Source organism: Mustelus asterias, chromosome 2 (genome assembly GCF_964213995.1).
Source record: "Mustelus asterias chromosome 2, sMusAst1.hap1.1, whole genome shotgun sequence".
Classification (NCBI taxonomy): domain Eukaryota; kingdom Metazoa; phylum Chordata; class Chondrichthyes; order Carcharhiniformes; family Triakidae; genus Mustelus; species Mustelus asterias.
This window is the reverse complement of record NC_135802.1, coordinates 82,800,702-82,824,880: the sequence shown is the minus strand read 5'-3', so window position 1 is coordinate 82,824,880 and position 24,179 is coordinate 82,800,702.

Below are 24,179 nucleotides of genomic sequence, written 5' to 3'. Positions count from 1 at the left end.
TTTGTGGCATGTTCCCAGCCTCCAAACCCTGATTTAACTGTAATGGTAAGTTTTTTTCTTTTCCTTGGAGTTCATTACAAATGTTCACTCTGTGCTGCCACTGTGCATCGATAGTAAAAGGTGTGAATTTTTAATGAAATGACAATCAAGCGGGTTGCTTTGTCCTTGATGGTGTCAAACCGCTTGAGTGATGTTGGAGCTGCATTCATCCAAGCAAGTGGAGAGTATTCCATCACATTCCTGATTTGCGCCTTGTAGATGACGGACAGGCTATGGGGAGTCAGGCACTAAATTAATCGTCACAGGATTCCTAGCCTCTGACTTGCTCTTGTAACCACAGTATTTATATGGCTGGGCCAGTTCAGTTGTTGGTCAATGGTAACCCCCAGGATGTTGATAGTGGAGGATTCAGCTATGGTAATTCCATTGAATGTCATGGGCACTGATTAGTTCACTCTTATCATGGATGGCCAATGCTTGGCACTTGCATGACACAAATATTGTTTGTCAGTTATTCGACCAAGCATGAATGTTGTCCAGGTTGTGCTTCATTTGAACATGGACTGCTTCAGTATCTGAGGATGTTATTGAATTTCATGCAATCATTAGCAAACCTGACCTTATGAATGAGAGAAGTTTATTGATAAAGCAGCCGAATGTGGTTGGACTGAGGACACTATCCTGAAGAATTCCTGGGACTAAGATGATTGACCTCCAATAAACACAGCCATCTTTCTTTGTGTTAGGTAGCACTCCAAACAGTGGAGAATTTTCTCCCTGACTCCAAGTGACTCCAGTTTTGCTTGGGCTCCATACTTGGTCAAATGTTGCTTGGATGTGAAGTGCAATCACTCTCATCTCACCTCTTGAGTTCAGCTCTTTTGTCCATGTTTGGGCCAATGCTGTAATGAGGTCAGGAACCAAGTGGCTTTCGCCAAATCCAAACTTAGCATCAGTGAGGAGATTACTGCTACATTGGTGCCTCTTAATAACACTGTCAATGACACCTTCCATCACTTTGCCTATGATTGAGAGTAGACTGATCGGGCAATAATTGGTTGGATTGTATTTCTTCTGTGTTTTGCGTACAGGACACACCTGGGCTATTTTTCACATTGCTGGGTAGATGCCAGTGTTGTAGCTGTATTGGAACAGCTTGGCCAGGGACATGGCAAGTTCTGAAGCACAAGTCTTCAGTACTATTGCTGGAGTATTGTCAGGTCCAATAGCCTTTGCAGTATCTAGTGACTTCTCGATAGCATGCAGAGTGAATCGAATTGGCTGAAAATTGGCATCTGTGATGCTTGGGACCTCCAGGTGAGGCTGAGATGGATCATCCACTCAGCACAGTGGTGGAGAGGCATTGGAAGAGGAACGCGTGTCACATTTTGTCATTGGTCAAGAAGGATTGTTTACCATGGTCACAGTTACACAGAATATCACTTGTGACTTTAACACAAACTTTCCTAGTCTCCTTGTTACATATTAAAATGATAATGCTGGTATCCTATCAATCTTTAAACATAGATTGAAGCTTAAAAAATAAAACTAAAGGAAGAGCTAGTATTCAGATAGTGTCTTTTACACCATCATGATATCCTGACATGCTTTACAACCAATAGGTTATTTTTGACACAGATTAACTATTTATTTTAAACAATAATGGCAGACTATTTATGGACAATGATGAGATTAATCTGTTACATTGTTGTTGGTTGAGGGATGAATGCTTTCCTTTTTTCTAAGGTGTCTCATGCAAAACACAGTTCACTATTTATACTGCTGTTGTGTCAAACTAGTTCTGATTCTTTGCTGGTATAGAGTAACTACAGTAAGAAGTTTAACAACACCAGGTTAAAGTCCAACAGATTTATTTGGTAGCAAAAGCCACCCAAGGGGGGCTCCGAAAGCTTGTGTGGCTTTTGCTACCAAATAAACCTGTTGGACTTTAACCTGGTGTTGTTAAACTTCTTACTGTGTTTACCCCAGTCCAACGCCGGCATCCCCACATCACAGAGTAACTAGTCAGACTCAGGCAACATATTGGTGAAAACTGAGTGTCGTGTTCTTATAATGATATATGTCCTTGAGCTTATTTGCTGTATAGGATACAAGGCACCAATCGCTCCTAAGGGATTGGGTTAATGCACTGTGTATCATTTATTAAGACTGGACATATGAGAACAGTCTTACGTTGCTGTATAGCTTGAAGCGAGGAAAGCTGTTTTGTCTGCTGTAAGTAAAATTAAAAGTAAAACTGGAAAACACAATACATACACATCATTTCCCTTCTAGTGATGTATACAGACACACGTCCATCTTCTGTAAGACATACTACAGCACTGAACTCTGTATCAAATGACTACAACCAATCATTGAACCTGCCCCTTCTAATAGCCCTGAGAGATAACTCTAAATCCAAATCATATCGCAGGTAGGCTTGACTCTCTGATCATTCCAGCTAATTTGACAGGCCAATTTTCATGATATGTTGAAAATATTATTGAACAAAAGATATTAGCAACTGAAGGATGTCTAATGACATTGATCAACTGCCATTTTGCGATGCTCACAGAGACAGCACAATACAACAGGCTTGGACACCCATATGGTTTGGAGGATTCAAAATGTAAAGCATTGTCATTTAGACCGTAACATATAAAAATCCCTGTTATGTGGTAGGGACCAGTTATCAATGTGTTAATTTATAACTGTATATTAATTATTTACCAGTTACTTGATAAAAATATGGTTTTCAGTACTTGGTAGAAACAATTAACTGGAACTGAAATTCATTTGTGTATCCGGTGGCCAACTAATTCAGTAAATAAACAAACACAAATGAACATGGTTCATGTTTGTCACAATCTGACTGACAGTTTACAACAAATTTCACACAGGATGGCAGAATCAGAGCAGCAATGTATTAATGAACGGTCATACATTTATCTCAAATAACTCTAATCTCAAGATAATAAGCGCCATAGTGTTAACACTCAGTTAAAATGCAGGCATCTTAATTTTAAAACCAGTCCTTGAACTTTTCAGAAATTGCCCCACTGTAGAGACTTAAGTGCAAAAATCCAGGCTGACACTTCAGTGTAGTACCAAAGGAGTGCTGCACTATCAGAGGAGCCATCTTTTGAATGAGATGTGAAACCAAGGTTCTGACTGCAGTCTTCAAAGAAAATAGGGGAGTTCCCCTGGTGCCCAGGCAAATGTTTATCCCTCAAACAACATCCAAAGCAAGACAATCTAATCATTATGATATTGCAGTTTGTGAGATCTTTACAAATTAGCCACAGTGTTTCTTAGATCACAGCAGTGACTACACATCAAAAGTATTTAATTGGCTGTAAAATGTTTTGGCACATCCTGATTTCCTGAAAGGCACTATTTAAATGCAAGTCCATTTTGTTCCCCAATAACAATTGAACCATATCTTTAAGAATTGTCGTAGCATCGTACCAGCTAACAGCACAAAACAATGCAACAGATAATACCAGAGACCTATTCATGCTGCTTATTGTGATTTAGACGGTGGGTACTGTTAGGAAGTGGTTAACCCTAAAACCACAATGGAGGTGAATTTCCATAGAACCATAGAATCCCTACAGTGCAGAAGGAGGCCATTCAGCCCATTGAGTTTGCACTGACTCTTCAACAGAACATCTGACCCAGGCCCATCCCCCTGCTCTATCCTCATAATCCCACGTGTTTACCATGTTTAATCGACATAATCTACACACCTTTAGACACTAAGGGGCAATTTTTGCACTGTGGAAGGAAACCAAAGCACTTGGAGGAAACCCATGCAAACACGGGGAGAACGTGCAAACTTCTCTCAGCCACTCAAAGCCGGAATCAAACCCGGGTCCCTGGTGCTGTGAGGCAGCAGGTGGAACTACTGTGCCACCCTCTTTGGAGTTCCTTGCAGGCCGCTGCCACAACTTCAGCAGAAATTGTTAATACATGAATGGGTTTTTCTTCTTTCTTCTTGGAGGGAGCTTGTGCCCCTCTGAGTCTCAACCATTGCCCCTCCCTGAGATGAAAGTACACTCTCTCCATGGTCAACGTGTTTTGACTGGTTAGTTGCATAACCTCTTCCTACGCTTGAGTCCAGATTGCCAGGTTGGCCACAGCACCATTGGTCCATGTTTTCACTGGAGCATTATGGGCCCCTTTCTCCTGCAAAGATAATGGCAGAGTGTTAGGTTTCATCTCTGGAATGTGTGTTGAGTATGTATGCTGCATGACTGCACCACTTTACACTGCTTGTCACAACCTGCTCAACCTTTATGTTCAGCCAGCTCCCCTTTTCCCTTGTAGTCATTCAGGGTGGCATGACAGCCTAACATCATCTTCTGGCTTTGGCCCAAACTTTCATCCAGATTCCAGCTGCCACACATTCCATTATATCACCTTCCAATAGGTGTGCGCTCATATCAGAAAGAAGGTTTGACAGTCACGCCCATAGATCTCAGAAATTCATTCAGCTTCATGCGTCATCCCAACTTTATCCTCCAGAGACCTGATGGCTACTGACCTCCTCTGCCACCTCCAGCCAGGGTTGCTTGGTCTGACGGGGAGATCACTTCTTACCATCCTGAGACATTAGAACATTCCATCTTTCACTCACAGCCTTAAGGACACAAAAGGATACAAAAGTCTGAGGTCACATATCAACCGACTCAAGAACAGTTTCTTTCCTGCTGCCAGCAAACCTTTGAATGGACCTACCTTGCACTAAGTTGATCTTTCTCTACACTCTAGCTATGACTATAACACTACATTCTGCACTCTCTCCTTTCCTTCTCTCTGAATGGTATGCTTTGTCTGTATAGCGCACAAGAGGCAATATTTTTCACTGGATATTAATACATGTGACAATAATAAATCAAATCAAAAGGAAGACTCAAAGAGAATTGTCATCACATCGTCAGGCCTTCTGAGCTTTAGGATCCACCATTGCACCCAATAGCTGCAGCATGGGTGCTGGGTCACTCTTCTAGGCTGTGGAGATGCCCTGTATGTGCAGCTGATATCTCCTTCTTGGCAACAATACTGGCAAAAGACACAGTTGCCACATGAGTCACCTGGATTAAAGCTAATGGTCTGACCTCACTTCTGCAACACAAAAACCCTCTCAATCTTAGTCCTGCCTTCCCTGAATTTAAAGATGCTTGCACAATCCAATTTCCCATCTGGTTGCCCCCGCTCCAGTGCTCTTGGCTCTTTATATTGACGTCCAGAACCATCTTCCAGGTCATGACCTGATCTTTCTCCTACATGACGTCCACGCTGGCCATGTGATTCGCAAAGGAACCCTCCACCCCTAGTGAAACACTAACTGGCCAGCCTTCCCGCAGGCTGGCAGCAAATTGGCTAGTCAATGCTTAATTGTGCCATGAAGATCAACAGAGGTGGGATCAAACACACCACACACTTTCTCTTCCATCTCCCTGACCCACAATCACTGTAAAGTATAGTCCATTATAACAGTTTCACTTCATAATCCAGCTCTTATTTTGGAACATTTTGATTCTGGGCATATTCAATGTTATTGTCTTAAAATAATAATATTATTTCCGAATCTCAGGCACTAAGCAGGATTCAGGATTCCTTCAGTTGGATATAAAATAGAAACTTATATTATCTCAAGCAATGTCCTGTACTTTTTAAAATCTCAGATAAGGACATCCAAAGTGTTCTGTTATGCTCTGATGGGTGCAAATAACCATCATAATGTTATTGAGGAGAAGGCATTGCCCTGAACTCCTCATATTATTTTCCAATGGCAATGTTTATCATTACCACTCATTCTGCTACCTATGTTTTTAGTGCATGGTGACTTTTAAAAATACTGTTTGTCAGTTTAATCTCTTATCTCCTGTCGGATCATGTTCAAGTTATTTACCTCATAAATTTCACAGCTTATAGTCCTTAACTGGGTTTCTCTGAGTCATTTCTTCCAGCACCATCTGTTAAGATCTTTGGGGGATGATTTCTTTCATCCAAATGAAGAGATCCAGCTATGTCCATCTTTTTGGCTTGGTAAATATTGAAGTAATTAGATGGCCTGTTGCCTTACATCTTCATTAATTATACATCCCTGTATTTTATGTTCAATTTGCATCTGAGCAATTGTCCTAAAAATGTTTGTTTTTAATAGTTTTGTGATTCTTTTGCCACACAGCTAATTTTCCAAACATAAAATTAGCTTGGGTGTGAAATATCTTCAAAATATGGTAATTTCCTCTGGCCTTCATCTCCAACTTCAATAGCATATCAAATGCCCTCAGGCTTTTCCAAGACACATAATTGTTCCATTCTCCATATTTACATTGTTTGTAATTTGACGTCCAAGGTAATTAAAGTTGAAATTGCCTCGAGCTCTCCTCCTTTCTGACATGACCATATCATCTTTCCACTGTTTGTACCATTTTTCCCTGTAGCTCTAACTTCCCTCAAACCAACAACCATTTTCTGGCCTTGAGTTTATCATGAACCAATCAGGAGGATGAATGACAATATTATGCAGATTGGGTGGCACAGCGGTTGGTACTGCCACCTCACAGCGCCAGGGATCTGGGTTCAATTCCTGCCTGTGTGGAGTTTGCATGTTCTCCCCATGTCGGGTATGGGTTTCCTCCGGGTGCTCCAGTTTCCTCCCACACTTCAAAGATGTGCAGGTTGAGTTGACTGGCCGTGCTAAATTGCCCCTTGGTGTCAGGGGGATTAACAGGGTAAATGCATGGGGTTACGGGGATAGGGCCAGGTTGGGGCTGTTGTCAGTGCAGGCTTGATGGGCTGAATGGCCTCCTTCTACAACTGTAGGATGTTTATGATACACTATCCAGTTTTATTTTCTTCTCTCGGGAGAGCATTTTGAGGGGGTGGGATTACCGCCCAAATGGTAAAGGTGAAAATTACTGCATGTCATTTATTCATTAAAAATGCGCAGCAGAAAAAGTTCCTCAAGAAAATGTGTTTCCTTCACCAGAAAGTAAAGAGTGAGGCAGAACTGTTGCTCTCTCCTCCTGCCCATTGCCATAAGAGGTACGTTGGAACATCAAGTGAAGTGATTACAATCTAGCGCCACTTATTAGTGGCAGAAAAGGACTTGTTTAACATTTCCTCACTCAATGATGTTTCTTTCTGACCTATAGTTGTTTGGATGTGCTTGTTTTTACTGGACGTTATCTGGGCACGAACCTAACATTGAAGATGTTCTAGATCAGATGGTTCATATCAGTATGCAAAATGCAAAATGTTTCAAATTCATGTTCTTTCGCCGTACTTCAGATGAGCTGAGATTCATCTATGCTAATCTGCTTTGTTTGAAATTAATTCATTATTCAGTGATTCGAGGGGTTCAATATGCATATGAACCATGCAGCAGGCAGATTTGAGAGACTAATTATATTCATAGTGTTGATATTGTGCCAGCACTCATAAATTGTATCACGCCAGCACGTGCAGCTTTACTTCAAATCATAGAGGGAGCAGGCATCCCAATTGCCCAAGGATACTCAGATTTTGGTCACTGTGGAAAATTATACTGCAGCTGCTAAAATATTTAACTTTATAGAGATAATTTCCTGACTTCAAGCTCCCAGCAGGTTCCTCTCCTACCAAAAGCACATATTGAAATTCAGGTACACAATGAACCCCAATCCAGAGATTCTCCCGTCTCTGGGGAGGTGGCAAGTGGGAGGATGTGGCTGAAAATGACCATGGAAGCCAGCGAGACTGAGAATGCATGGTCTTCGTGAATCCAGACCTCAGTAGCATTTTTAATTCCATTTCCCATTCAGCAACCAGCCAAATTGACAGCCTCATCGGAGGTTGGGACACAAATGACAGTCTTCAGTGACATAACATCCAACAAGGACTTAAATCAGGGTTCCAGCCAACCCCACAGGTTTCCTGCCTGGCAGAATGCATTAAGATGCCCCTGGTGAGAGTCAAGATATTTTTAACGTAGTAAATATGTTGCATATGCAGGTATTTCTGAGTAGTAACTCTTAATTGGATTTTCCTGTCATACTATTACTCCCTTTTCCTAACTTGCTACTGTTCTGCCATGCCACCCATCCTCTTCCCCTACTGAGCAACTGCTGGATCATCCCTGCCGCTGACACAATTGCCAGATTCCTCCTTTAACATCCAACCCGGCATCTTGCGCTCTATCCTCATATCCCTTCATCTTGAATTGTTACAAGGAACTATTTTTCCGTTGACTTCTCCTTTCCTGCATTGTCCCTATGGAACTCTAATCCCATTCCACCTCTGTACAATTTGGTACTCCCGGCTGGGATTTACAATTGCCCAGGTTGGGGTGAGTGGTTGTAAGAGCAGCGAGAGCCAGAACAGAGTGAGGCCAGCAGGAGGTGTAAGAGTTCAAATCCCACACACGACTTTCAAAACAAATCTTAGTCTGACGTCAGAGAGAAGCAGGTAAGTGATTGGTTGCTGAGTATCTTTCCTCTTCTCTCTCTAAACTGCAATTTAAGAAACTAAAGATTTGTTTTGGGTGACTATAATAAAAGTGTATGAATAAGAGTATAAGAACAGAGCAGGTCTTTTTTCTTATTTATTAGTGTCACAAGTAGGCTTACTTTAACACTGTAATGAAGCTACTGTGAAAATCCCCTGGTCGCCACACTCCGGTGCCTGTTTGGGTACACTGAGGGAGAATTTACCATGGCCAAAGCACCGAACCAGTATGTCTTTCAGACTGTGGGAGGAAACCAAAGCACCCAGAGGAAACCCACGCAGACACAGGGAGAACATACAGACTCCGCACAGACAGTGACACAAGCTGGGATTTGAACTCTGGTCCCTGGCACTGTAAGGTAGCAGTGCTAACCTGTCTTGATTGAGGTTGTAGGGGTTTATCTATCATGAAAGAGATATATATTGTATTAAATTTATAGCATAACAATTAATCTACTTAATATGACTACAAATAATTGTTGAGCAAGATTTCTAAACTTGAAACCTAAAACATAATAAATATGGTAGGGCAGGTGATGTGTTGCAATGTAGATTCTGGTGAACACATGTATGTTCCACGGCAACCACACCTGCAGTAAATGTCTGCAGCTTGAGAAACTTCGGCTCAGAGTTGATGAGCGAGAGTCCAAGCTTCAGGTACCATGATGTATCAGGGTTGGAGAAAGTTACCAAGATACTTTGTTTCAGGAGGCACTCACACCCTTTAGGATAGGTACTTCAGATTTAGTTCATAGTAAGGGACAGAACGAGGCAGGTATGGTGACCCAGAAGGTGAACAAAGAAGCCTCAACATTTGCAATTGTGCAACAGGTTCAAGGTGGACAAAGGCATGGCCTGCAATAAGGATGAGCAAACTGACCACAGCACTGTGGTGCAGGGGCCATTCAAACTGGAGAAGTGAAAAAGGAATGTGGTAGTCCTAGGCAACAGTATAGTTCCGGGGATAGATACAATTCTCTGGAGCCAAGAGCATGCCCTGAAGGTTGTATTGCCTGCTTGCTGCCAGGGTTAAGGAAATCTCCTAAGCCTGGAGAGGAACTTGGATTAGGAGGAGGTAAATCCAGTTACCCTGGTCCATGTAGATACTAATAACATAGGTAGGACAAGGAAAGAGGTTCTTCTAAGGGAGTATGAGCATCTAGAAGCTAAATTAATGGGCAGAACCATTAGGGTAATAATCTATGGATTACTGCTTGAGTCACAATTAAATTGACATCAGGTAAATAAAATCAGGAGGACCTGAGTTGCAATGGATAGCATCCCTTCTGAGATGGAAGATCCAAGTTTGAGTCCCATCCGAGGACTTGATGGCCAAGGAAGGCGCATTCATAACACAGCCAGGCAGGTTGAGCATCATCCTGATAATCCTCCCAACATCCTTGCAGGCAGCAAGTATGGGAAAGATTCCTGGCCAGCCATGTGGTGGAAAGAACGTTGGAGCCTCTAGCATCATTATCCACAGGTCCGGACTATAACATGCATATAAAAATACATGTTACCAAAGTAACTCTGAATTCCTGAGTGAACTCACTGGGTCATGGTTCTGCATGGATTTTCCAGCCACTCTCGCCCTAAAACTGAAAAATCCCACCTGAGGACAACTGACGTTTCCATGGTCTGCCCCTCACCTGTTACGATTCTGGTGGCAGGCACCCCAAGAGTTTTACAGCACTGAAAGAGGCCCTTCAGCCCATCATGTCTGACCTGACCATCATGCACCTATCTATTCTAATCCCATATTCCAGTACTTGGTCTGTAGTAAACTCTAATACTCCACCATCAAATAAAATCAGAGATTTGAATGCATAACTCAAAGATTGGTGTGGAAGAAATGAGTTTTGACTTTAGAGACACTGGCACCAATACTGAGGAAAGAGAGAGCCTTACTGTTGAGATGTTCTTCACTTGAACCACGCTGGAGCCAATGTACCAGTGAATTGTATAACTCGTGCTATAGGCTGGGCTTTAAATAGTCAGGGAAAGGGTCCATGTGAGGGGATATTTGGAAAGTTAAAGAGAAAGGACAAGGCAATAATGCAATATAGTGATACGGGTGATGATAACCAGTGCGTGACAGGAAGAGGTAGAGTGAACAATATAAGAATGCACCAGCAAATAAGGTCAGAGTAGAGGTGTCCAAACAGTTTGGTGCGTGTTTGTACACAGTTGCCGGGTGGATGCAGGGAGCCATCAAGTCATGTTAATGGTCAAGTTTTTGGCAGAAAATGTTATTGTATCAGTGCAGCTTTAGTACATTGTGATTATCTTTTTGGTCACGACTCAGCACTGATCTCCTGCCGCCTCAGTTTAGCAACACCTTCAGGAATTGTACTCAACTGCCTCCTGGCACCGCTTGGCTGCACTCAGCGTCCGGCCCAATTACATGATCCTTATTTGAAGGTAACATTGCATCAGTGACGTAGACTTATTACAGGGTTAGGATCTGGAAATGATCTGGGCATTGGGTTCCCGACCTCAGATTGAAGTCTCCCATCTCATTCCACCTCTGTCATACCCAAAGAAGTAAGAGTTTTAACAACGCCAGGTTAAAGTCCAACAGGTTTATTTGGTAGCAAATGCCATTAGCTTTCGGAGCCCTGCTCCTTCGTCAGATGGAGTGGAGATTTCCACTCCATCTGACGAAGGAGCAGCACTCCGAAAGCTAATGGCATTTGCTACCAAATAAACCTGTTGGACTTTAACCTGGCGTTGTTAAAACTCTTGCTGTGTTTACCCCAGTCCAATGCCAGCATCTCCACATCATGATACCCAAAGAACTCAGAACCTTCCTCATTGTTACTCACTCACCAGAGCAGTGCCATTGTTCAACATTATTCTGCTACCTCTGCCTCCAACAAGCATTTCCTCACACTCCACCATACAGCCTCTGTCCACCATCCCAGACCTCCACACACACTTGCTCTGGCTCAGCTGAGTTAGTTGAGTAAATTCCATAATGAATAATATTTTGAATGATTTCATCAAAACAGGATAATATCGAGTTTTTCCATAAAGGAAGTAGACTATCTTTGACGGCTCAGTTTGCTACCCTAAAAGATCTCCAGCCAAAACTTTGAACTTGAATGCCATTGATATGCAAGTTGGCACAATGTAAATTATTAATGGTATAACCTAGTTTTTCTGAGGCAGACTAAGCTCGCAAGCTTTTTTTGTGGCCCTTTATTAATACAGAAACAAGAAGCTTGAGGTTGCTTATCCTGATTACATGAAGATAATGGGAAAGTGGTCACACTGAGTGCCCATTAATAGAGTAGAGTACTTCATAAATAGTGTAAAAATTAGGGATTTGCTGAGAGTGGAAATTTAGTGCAGAGGTGGAAATGGTGCCGTGTTTTAACCTCCAATACTTAAAATGACTTGTGTTACAGGTAAATATTTAATTCAACCTACCTATAACTTAAACTAGAACAATAAATTGCTTTTACAAATAAACGCTGTGCGCTAACTTGATTAAATACAACACTTGCCAACTTATCAACTTACCAACCATTCAGCACTCTTTTCTCATGCAGTATAAACTGTTGCTTCATTTGAAATTTGGTATCCTTGCATCTACTCTGATGAGTACAAGATGAAAAGCTTTGACAGCATTTCTCTTTTTCAGCAATGCTCAAATTCTGTATTACTAAACGACTATTTAAATACGTAAACTTAATGAAATAAATAAAACAAGTGTGTGAAGCCATAGTATTTTTGACTGACTTAATTGTGCTTTTAAGTGAAACTGTAGTTGAGATTTGCAGAAGGGATTAAATCCAAGGGGAGCATCGATAGTTTAAATGAATGCTGCTGGCTATATTCAGCTACAGGATGGTTTTCATTACAGATAAACAGAGTCACTCATAAAAGTCTTTCAGAAACACATAGCAAAAGAGGCAAAAGTCATAAAATTAGGTTTTAACCAATAAACCAATGAAAGTATTCTTTCTGGTTGTATCACAGCTTGGTATGGCTCCTGCTCTGGCCAAGTCCGCAAGAAACTACAAAGAGTCATGAATGTAACCCAGTCCATCATGCAAACCAGCTTGCCATCCATTGACTCCATCAACACTTCCCGCTGCCTCAGAAAAGCAGCCAGCATAACTAAGGACCCCACGCACCCCAGACATTCTCGCTTCCACCTTCTTCCATCAGGAAAAAGATACAAAAGTCTGAGGTCACGTACCAACCGACTCAAGAACACTTTCTTCCCTGCTGCTGTCAAACTTTTAAATGCACTTACCTTGCACTAAGTTGATCTTTCTCTACACTACATTCTGCACTCTCTCCTTTCCTTCTCTATGAACGGTATGCTTTGTCTGTATGGCATTAAAAAAACAATACTTTTCACTGCATGCTAATACGTGTGACAATAATAAATCAAAACAAATACAATAAAAACTGTTCCACTTTGATGCCAAGTCAGAAATTTGGAAAAACTTTATATAAAAGAAAGATTATGGAGCTTTTGGCAACGCAAAGATAAGGGATTTATATGTTTTTAAAAACTGCTAATTCAGCTGGTCTGAATGATCTTAGGTGTTTTGAAAGCTGTGTGAGAGTGACACAAACTGATATGGATTAGCAAAGTCAGAGTTTGCTGCTTTTGAAATACAGAGAAATTAGGAGACATGTTTAGTTTATACGGCTTATCAGATAAACTTTGTGTTTAATTCACCAAACCACTGTCTGAAAGAAGTCAGTAACTTGGATTGTTAAATTTTTCTATCGTCATAAAATGTGTGTGTGCTCTCATGTTATTGATTTTCATCTTGATGGCAAATGCAACAACCACAAGAGATAGAAAACTACTGAAGGAGTTCAAACACATGCTCATTGTTCAGGAGTCTCTAAGATCAGAGTTTGAAGAAATAATTAGACCTCTCATTGGACAATTATAACTTAAGGTGGATTTTCATAAAACAGAACAGTATTGTCAATGAAACATCTGCCCACCTTGGAAGGAAGGGTATAAACATCATTACAAAAAAGAATTAAATGCTTGAAGTGAATAGCTTGGTAAGCTGCTGGGGGATAGTATTGGCAGGAGATTGGCCACTTGCTGGGTACTCATATGCATGATTTTGTGAAATATATTTCTGTCTGATGGATGTATTGTTAATAGTGTGATGTCGGACAGGGATATTGTACTGTTTTGTCAAAATTTAGTGAAGATGTTAATGCTTGATTTAATCTTTGAGTGCAGTCCCATGAGTTCTCGGAATTCTCTAGTCAGAGCAGGAGAGTAACTCGTCAGGAGTAGAAGGTTATGCCTTACACAAGGTTAAATAAGGATGCTGGTGAAGGTGCTGTGCTGTAACTACAGCATGTGGAAGTTTGTGGATTGCAGTGGAATCCCAGAAAACCACAATATGTGAGTCTCAAGCAACTTCAGCTCAGAGTTGTTGCCCTGAAGTCCTTTATGCAAACATTTCAAGGCATGAGGGAGGGGGAGAATTACATGGATATTTTCATTCAGGAGGCAGTCACGCCAATTAGGTTCAGATGTGGTACAGTCTGGTTAGTGGCCATGGCCAGGAGGGTGTGGTTGAGAGTCAGGCAGGTGAGGTGGCCCCCCGTGCTGTACTGGAGGAGCCTCATCCTTTGCCCTTGTCCAACAGGTACAAGGTCTTTTTTGCCTGTATGGATGAAGGAAAAGTCTGCAAAGTGTAAACTGACCATGACACCATGGTACAGAAGACCATTTAATTGGAAAGAGTGAAAAGGAATGTGCTAGCGAAAGGAACAGTATAGTTAGGGTGATAGATACTGACTGTTATTTTCAGCTGCAAACAGGAATTGTGAAGGTCACGCTGTCTGCCTGGCTTCAGGGTCCAGGACGTCTCCTCATGGCTGGAAAACAGCTTGGAGTATGAGCAAGAAGATTCAGTTATTATAGTCTGCATAGGACACAGGTGGAAAAGGGAATTGGGTTATGCTGAGGGAGTTTGAGGAACTAGGGTCAAAATTAAAATACTGAACTCAAAGGTAATACTACCTGAGCCACACGCAAATTGGCACTAGGTCAAACAAATGAGAGATTTGAATGTATGGTTCAAAGAGTGATTTGGGAAAAAGGAATTTGATTCATGAGGCACTGGTACCAGTACTGTGGTAAGACAGAGCTGTTAATTGAGACAGTCTTCACTTAAACCAGGCTGGTACCAGTGTCCTTGCAAAGGAAATTACGAGGGCTGTAGATTGGGGCTTTCAACTAAAGATGTTGTGAGGGGTGCAGTTTAAGTGAAGGAAAATTTATACATCTAAAGAGAAAATCCAAAGTCATTGGGCAGTGCAGTAAAGATGAGGGGAGTATAACAGTAAGGAACACAGTGTTTAACATTAATAGCACATGAGTGAATAAGGTCAGATCAGGAAAAAATGCTAATAAGTTAAAATTATAAAGGTGTTTTATCTGAATGCACAGAACATTAATAACAGGGTTGACAAATTAATGGCACAAATAGAGATAAATGGGTATGATCTGAAAGCCATCACCGAGACGTAGTTACTTGGTGATCAAGGTTAGAAACTAAATATTGCAGGGTGTTCAAAGTTTTTGAAAAAGCAGACAAAATGTAAAGGATTTTGTAGTTGGTGCGTGGTGATGGGGGCAGCTAGCCCTGATAATAAAGGATGACATAAGGACATTCATAAGGAAGGACTGGCTTGGAAAAGTGGGATGTTAAAACCACAATCTATAAACATAAGAAATAAAGGCTTAAACATTCCGAAGAGCGGCAATCGCTGTCGGATTGCTATGCCGCTCCTACCCTCGGTGACATGCCAGAAGTCTGCATTTCTGAAAAGGATTTCCAATCTCGGCTTCTTCAGAAACGTGGAGCTCTGGCATAGCACAGAAAAGTAGGAGCAGAGCAGCAACCCAAAGGTGATTCCTCGAAATATTCAATCCAACTGACTTCTCGTAGCCCTGGATTGTCAGAGGCAAACAAGCCACGTTCCTTTTTATGGCACTAGCTCACATGTTCCGGTAAATGTTCATTAACAGACTAAAAATATCTGAGACATTTTAACAGCTTTTCGGTGTGTTAGTGGATGAATTTCTGGGTCAATGGCTGAGTAAATGGGTGAATGCATATCTGGGTAGGGGGTCGGGTGAGTATGATAAGTGAGTAAGAGGGTAGAGTGGATGCGGTGAGTGTGTAAAGGTGTAGGTGGTAAGTGGGTGCGTGGCAGGTGGGTAGGATAGCAAGTGGGTAGGGTGGTAGGTGGTGGGTTAAGTCAGGTTGGGAGTCAGATGGTGGGGGCACATTTATTTTATAACTTGCTTTTTTGTTGTAAGTTTCCTCCAGGGGAGCCTCCCAAGACCAATCTTAGTGTTTCTTTAGCAGAATATGCAAGGGGGCCAGTGCAGTAGGTAAGTTGGGTAAAAGATATCCATAGTAGTTTACTATCCCAAAACCAATTTGAGTTTGTGGGGGGGAAGAAACCTCCTTTTATCACCTTGACCTTGTCTTCCAAGGGGTGTAATCGTTGTACTTCTACACGGTGCCCCAGACAAATCACCTCAGTGGCTTGAAAGGTGCACTTCTCTTTCTTGAGGCAGACTCCAGCCTCTTGAAATCTTTTTAACAACTCTTTTACGTTTGCCAGATGTTCAGCCTCTGTTGATCCAGTTTTAAGGAGATCTTCAAGGTATACTACAATCCCTGGTAGCCCCCGCGGTAGACATTTCATCGTCCTTTGAAATATTGCACATGCTGAATACATGCCAAAAGGTAAGATTGTGTACTGGAATAAGCCTTTGCATGTTTATCATGAAGTGTAATCTCAATCGAGTTGCTAGTACACATGACTCATTTCCAGTTTCAGTAAGATTGACTTCCTTCCAGCTTTGCAGACAGGTCTTCAATTCTCAGAACTGGATACTTATCCAGCTTGGTGGCCTGATTAACTGTTAGCTTGTAATCGCCACAAATGCAAATCATCTTATCCAATTTCAATACAATATAGTAGCTCAGTTACTGTTGTGGGCGGCTTTTATTTTTATTGCCTCTCATGTATGTCTTCAACGTCTATAAAATAATGAGGGGCATAGATAAGGCAGATAGTCAACATCTTTTCCCAAAGGTAGAGAAGTCTAAAACTAGAGGGCATAGGTTTAAGGTGAGAGGGGGGAGATACAAAAGGGTCCAGATGGGGAATTTTTTCACACAGAGGGTGGTGAGTGTCTGGAACAAGCTGCCAGAGGTAGTAGTAGAGGCGGGTACAATTTTGTCTTTTTAAAAGCATTTAGACAGTTACATGGTAAGATGGGAATAGAGGGATATGGGCAAAAATTGGGACTAGCTTAGTGGTAAAAGCTGGGTAGCAAGGACAAGTTGGGCCAAATGGCCTGTTTCCATGCTGTAAACCTCTATGACTTGGCAGAAGTACTCTCCAAGTTGAATGGTTGGGCACCTTCTCTCAGGTACTGAAATGTGTGCTCACCCATCACAGTGGTTGATGCCCCTGTATTTCCATCCTAAGAGGCTTCCCATTTACATGGAGCATTATAGCAATAGGGTCTGGCTTGCCTATTTTTAGATTAAGTAGATAGCGAATACCAGAATCATTGCTATCAGGCTCTTTCACATTGTATACTTGTAACATCTTGTTCGATCAGTTACTCAGCAGTCTTGATTTAGCTCTGTACTGCTTTATCAAATGTCCTCTTTAGTGACAATAAGAACACTCTGTATCCTTAAACCTACATGAGTCAGGAGCGTGGTTACCTCCACATTGGTAACATTCCGCTTTGAGTATCACTGTCTGGTTGCCTCCGCTATATATTTTTATTTAATGGGTGACTGAAATTCTTTCCTGCTTCATGGCTTCTTTGGCGGTTTTGGTGCCATGGCTGGCTAGTTCCCACCCTAATTAATACATGGTGCCACTTTGTGTGCTCTGCAGTTCCTGTGACTCTTTTCAGTGCTCGCTCCATTGCTCATTTAAAATTTTATGTCAATTTCTGCAAGCAATCTGCATTGAATAGCGCGATCACTTACACCACAGATTAAACGCTCTCGTAGCATGTCGTTTAGGATCACTCAGAAATGCTCTGAGAATTGCTTCAACTGAACAATATATGTCACCATCAATTCGCCTGGAGCTCTCATCCTCGAATTAAATTTGAATCTATGAATCATGATTGATGGCTGGAGTTAAAACTGACCCTTCACTAAATCCACAAGCTCACTGAATGATTTAGAGTCAGGTGCACTTGGGGTTGTAAGACTCTTAATACGTTGTAGGTGTGACTTCCACAGACACTCAGGAGGATTGTTTTGTACTTTGCCTCCTCCCCTATTTTGTTTTCTTGGAAATAAAACCCAAGGCTCTCGATGTATTATATCCAGTCCTTCGTGGAGGAGGGTCGATTCACCCAGAAAGAAGCATTCTAGTGAGTATTCTTTTCTTTTTCCCTGACTTTGATTTAAACAGGATATTCAGAGGTGTATGGCCAGAGGCAATGCTAGGATCATTTATCCTCATTGTCAGATGTAAAGATGTACACCCGGAGGCTTCTTTAGTTGAACGGAAGAACTTTATTTAAAAGGCATGCATGCAGCTAGTCCATGATACACTCTACCATTGAGAAGAACTCTTCCCCCTGGAGAAATTCCCCCCCTCTAGATCTTGATTGTTTGTTCAGCTCACATGACCCTAACTTGGTAAGGTTGCTCTTAATGGGACAATCTCCACACAAACCTAGATGTGTGGTACAGAGAATTTTATCAGATTCATAGGCCAGAATTTTACCGCCTCACCTGCCCCAGAATCAGGGCGGGCGAGGCTTGCAGAACAGCTTTCTCCGTTGGCCTCGGGTGGGATCTTACGAGCCTCGGGGGGTGGGGGGGGGGGGGGGTGAGGCGGTAAAATTCTGACTATATTGTTTAATTTCACTTGATCTGCATATTGATAAGATATTTAACTACTATCTACTCAAAAATAAATTTACTTAATGTTTATACAATGCAAACAAATGAAGGGCCTGTGTAAACCAACAAAGATAATGGTTTAGAGAGTTAAATTTTATTCCAAAGGATTCAACTCCTATACTGGTTCAAATTCACATTATAGCATCACATATTATAATTTTCCTATCAAAGAGGGGGGAAAAAATTCAATAGCTCTTGCAAACAGGCGAAGGGCTTGCAATTTACAATTAAGCTGCACGCATTTCTTCCGATGTAGGCTACATTCCTCCTTTGTCCTACCTGCTAATTTGCATGATTGCTGCGTGCATCCAGCATTAAGCATGCTGCTGAGTAGCTCCTTGTCTAGCAGGGGGTCTAGGTTTGTGCAAGACTGGCATCACTTAAAATCAGCCAGCTTTGCTTAAAGGCAGCCTGTACCTCTTAAAGGGGAGGTGGATTCTAACTGGATCAGGTGCTGATAGTGGAAGAGAATCTGAGTAGGTGGAACACAATAATAATACAGATTGCAGTGCTCCACATTTCTCAGATGCTGCACTGGACACCTACTGGTGGAGGAAGTGGACAAGAGGAGTGGTGTGGTCTATGCACAGGGGCCAGACGGCCCTCTTGACAAACTAAGTGATGGCAGTGGGACCAGAGAGTTATGGCAGTCAGTGCCAGAATACAAGACCTGGGTGCAGTGGCATAAATCATTACATGATTTCTCTCGGGTGGTTAAGCTCCATGAAAGTACAGTATCTTCAAATGTTATTTCCTACCAACTGCAGCACTAGCCTGTACAAAACACCAGACCCTCAACACCCACCTACCATCAGCCTCATCAACCGTGACTCATATGTATCATAGTTTCACCTCACCCTCACACATGTAGCACTGTTGCAAGCTTCACATCTATATCTTACAACCTGAACACACCATCAGCTATTCAACCAATACAGCCTTAACACTCAAACACCACACTCACTGAGACACGTCCCTCTGTCTTGCATGACAAGGTAGCACATAACCAGAGAGAGCAGCAGCTAACAGGTGGAGGACACACATGATTGCGCGCACATGATGGAGGAGACGTCGCTCACCATGTTTGAAGTGATGATCACTGAAGCTGTGGCCATTAGCAGAACTGAAACCTTGAACATGACAGTGTCTTTATACCTAACCTTCTTTCTCATATCCTACTTCCCCTTTATCCAATGATCTCTTCTGATTTTGAAGCATTAAGAAGTCTCACAACACCAGGTTAAAGTCCAACATTATTTGGAATCACAAGCTTTTGGAGCGCTGCTCCTTCCTCAGATGAGCTGCAGTTTGTGTAACGGTGACTCTCTTATTTACCCACCACCCCCCCACCCCACCACCACCCCCCCTCCCACCACTCCCCCTCCCACCACTCCCCCTCCCCCACCTCCCCGCCCCCTTCCTATGCCTTTCTGCTTTCAGATTCCCAAGAACTGCAGTCTGGTCAAGTTCTTATGGAAGCACAAGAGATGGAAAAGAAGAAACACCAAGTTATAGTCCAACAGGTTTATTTGGAATCACAAGCTTTCGGAGCGCTGCTCCTTCATCAGGTGAGTGGAGAGTTGGGTTCACGAACACAGCATTTATAAGCAAAGACATAGTTGCAAGATAATGGTTGGAATGCGAGTCTTTACAGGTAATCAAGCCTTTACAGGTACAGACAATGCAAGTGAAGAGAGGGATAATCACAGGTTAAAAAGGTTTGAATTGTCTCAAGCCAGGACAGTTCTTCTTACTGTGCCCACCCCAGTCCAATGCCTGCATCTCCACATCATGAAAAGAAGAAAAACAGTGATGAAGATTTGTTGCCAATTGTCCTGACACTTGAAACCAGCAGCTCAGATACTGAAACTGTGCATATTAAGTGGACAACCTGGAAGCACACAGTAAGACACTGGGCACAAGTGGGCTGCAGCTGGACCAGATGGAAAGGGTAGTACAGGTGCCACACCGTCGGAGGGTGAAGTACTCACCCCCAGTTCTGCCTCAGAGGACTCCGTTGAGCACCTCAATGGAATGAGTGGTAAAAGAAGGCAGATGTTAAAAATCAAGACGTGGTGATTGTCACTTTGAGACCAGCTTTACTGAGTAAGTGTCACATAGTCTGAACAACCAATCAACACCTAGCATGGGGATCTCTCTAAGGAGAGGAGTTTTCCCAGTTCGAAGCAGTGTGCCATAGACGAGCTTGAAGCATGCAGCTAATGAAACAAGCAAGTAAAGAAAGTTAGTTTGTTCAATGTAAGAAGCCTCTGGGAGCATATCTTCACACAGGATAAAGTCCCTCAGCAGATGCCCCACCATTCCCTGTAGAATTTAGCAATTTCAAAATAGGAACCACCAAACACTTCTACAATTGCAGCAATAGTTAGTAGAAAACAATCAGCAATACATAAGGGAGAGTGTTCATTGGATGAACATAATGATGTCCAGCACCAAGGTCCCTCTGATCTTCTGTACTTTCTAGGATTAAGGGTAGGGTTATATTTCCTTGCCTTGTTAGTCCTCCCAAAATGCATTATCTCACACTTTTCAGGGTTAAATTCCATTTGCCACTGTTCTGCCCATCTAACCAGCCTGTCTATATCATCCTGTAATCTAAGGCTTTGCTCCTCACTACTCACCATACCACCAATTTTTGTGTCATCTGCAAACTTACTTATCATACCTCCTACATTCACGTCCAGATCATTAATACACTACAAACAGCAAAGGATCCAGTATCGATCCCTTGAACACCATTGGACACAGACTTCTAGCCACAAAAACAACTTTTGAGCATCATCCTCTGCCTCCTTCCACTATGCCAATTTTGGATCCAATTTGCCAAATTGCCCTGGATCCCATGGGCTCTTACCTTCTTCATCAGCCTCCCAGGTGGCACCTTGTCAAAAGCCTTACTGAAGTCCACGCAGACTACATCAACAGCACTACTCTCACTTTAACAATTAATGTCATGAACCCTTGAGGCTCTCTGATCCTCCACAGTTTCCAACTTTACACCATATGAAGGTACTCTATTTTATTCTTTTTAGCTCCAAAGTGGACGATCTTACACTTGCCTATATTGAAATCCATTTGCCACTGCTTTGTCCATTCATTTAATCTATAAATATATCTTCATAATTTTCTGCTTCCATCTGCGTACAATGCTGCTTATCTTTGTTCATCAGTAAATTTGGACATGTAGCTCTCTTAAGTCATTGATAAAGATGGTGAATGGCTGTGCCCAAATCTTTGGGGCACATCACTAGTCACATCCTACCAATTGACCCTTCCCATTATCCCTATCCTCTGGACAAGACATCTTGCTGGGAACATGAAGTTGGAAAATTTAACCCTTGATCTCTTGATGGCTATTTTATCATAGCTTTCTTGAAATTAAGCCTGCCCTCACCTTCCTTCCACACAAACTCTCAGCCGGGCCACAAGATAACAACCATGAGCAGCAACTGACAATATTTTTTTTCCCACTTCGATAACCTTGGGACACTGCAACAACCTTACCTTTCATATCAGTAGGGTAGACAAGGTATATTCTGATCAACCCTAATGTAGTCTTAGTGGCCTAACCTGCTGAGTGGCTTCTGTTCTGGACCCAGCATCTGTGGCTTTCTGCCTTTTCAGGCTTGCTAGCTACAGCTACACTGACTTTAATATGCAATTGAAAGCCTTGAGAGGGAAGGTTCGAATTTGGACGAGTAAGATGATGAAATAAACACGCTACTTGTCACAGTCATTGGCCAATTAACTCATTGACCTTACAGTGGAGGTCAGTGAAGGAGAGTGCTGTTCGACCTGCAGAAACCAGAAGAAGGCATGAGCAGGCTCTGGCACCAGCAGTAGGGTGTAAATCAACAAATGTGCTTCAAAGATGGTCTCATTGTAAAATTCTGCAATTTGTGTTTCACTGGAAGAATCTTTCATAAAGAAAGCTCAAAAGTTGCCAAAAAAAGAAAAAAGCCCCATGAAGGTCACCATTGAAGACACATAATCCATAGTGAATAATACCAGTGCTATAATTTAATTAGGAACCCATCTGTCACTTTTTGTTTGATGAACACTAAATGTCCAATTATCATTTAATATCTGCTCTAATCAGTTCTGGCAAATTTCTCAGGCACGGGAAAGCTGACATTAATTGATGGAAACAAGAATGCAGGTGCCGCTGATTGGTGGAGCTGTAGTCACTCTGCTCAGCCAAAATGATCAAAAAAGCCAGCTTGAAAATGGAAATAGCACCAAAAGTAAAAGTCTTTAAAGTAACGTATTCATCTAATCAAGCACAATGATCAATTATCATGTTAGGCAAACATTGTTTCAAATCACTTTGACCCAAACTTTACAATCCTATGGGATTCTGTATGTTTATGAGGCACATTAGCATTCAGCAGATAGAAGTCCTGTTCTTTCAGTTCCATGTAAATTTATAACATGCCATTCCATGATTTGGTGACTTCTGTGGCGAGTGGTGAATTTAGAAAGGCAGGCTCGAAATTAGAGTTACTTCCAGCTCCACTTCACCGATTCCCAATCCACGCTCACTGTAACTGCAATCTCACAACATAGGATTGTGCAATTTCCAAATGATCTTTTCAGTAACTGAGTCACCATACATATGTACAACCCCCTGACCATTAATATTCTTAATTATTGCTGCTGCTGAAGCCCACTGAGTAACATTTCATAAACATAACTTGTAAGATAGTCTGAAAGTGAAGGCAGTTACATTTTTGTTATCCTTTCATGGGATGTGGGTATCGCTGACAAGGCCATTGTGGCAGCGTGCCCCTTTAAGGGCGTTCCTCGAGAGTTGCGTGATCAGCAAGGAACCTATGGATTGCCACAGTGGGAAGCTGAATCAATCGGCAAGAGGGCACGGACCAGGGATTGAGGAGCGACTCACAGTTGGAGCCAGGGAGTTGAGCAGAGCAGTCACATTTGTCATCTATTCTTACCTCATTGTACATCTATATTTATTCTATTTGGCAGTAAAGCCTTTATCAAAGCTGCATTGATTCGCCCTCGAATTATTACAGCCTTCAATTGTTGCCCATCTCTAATTGCTCTTGAAAAGGGAGTGATTAGTTGCTTTCTTGAACTGCTGCAGTCCATGTGTACACCCATAGAGCTGATAGGAAGGGAGTTTCAGGATTTTGACCCAGTGGCAGTGAAGGAACCCGGGCAATATATTTCCAAGTCAGCATGGTTTGAAGCTTGGGGGAGAACTTGCAGTGGGTGATATGTTTGCTGTATTTGTTATTCTCGATGGTAGATGTCACGGGTTTGGAAGGCACTGTCAAAGGGGAATTGGCAAGTTACCACATTACATATTTTGTATGGTACACACTGCTGCCATTGAGCAATGGCCATGGAGGAAGTGGATGTTTGAGGTGGTGGATGGGATGCCGATCAAACAGGCTGTCCTGGATATCGCTGAGTTTCTTGAGTGTTGTTGGAGCTGCATTTGTCCATGCAAGGGCAGCACGGTGGCACAGTGGTCAGCACTGCTGCCTCACAACATCAGGAGGCCGAGTTCGATTCCCGTCTTGGGCCACTGTCTGTTGTGGAGTTTGCTCTTTCTCCCCGGGTCTGCGTGTGTTTCTTCTGGTTGCTCCGGTTTCCTCCCACAGCCCAAGGATGTGCGAATTAGGTGGATTGGCCACTATAAGTTGTCCATTAGTGTCAGGGGGGTTAGCA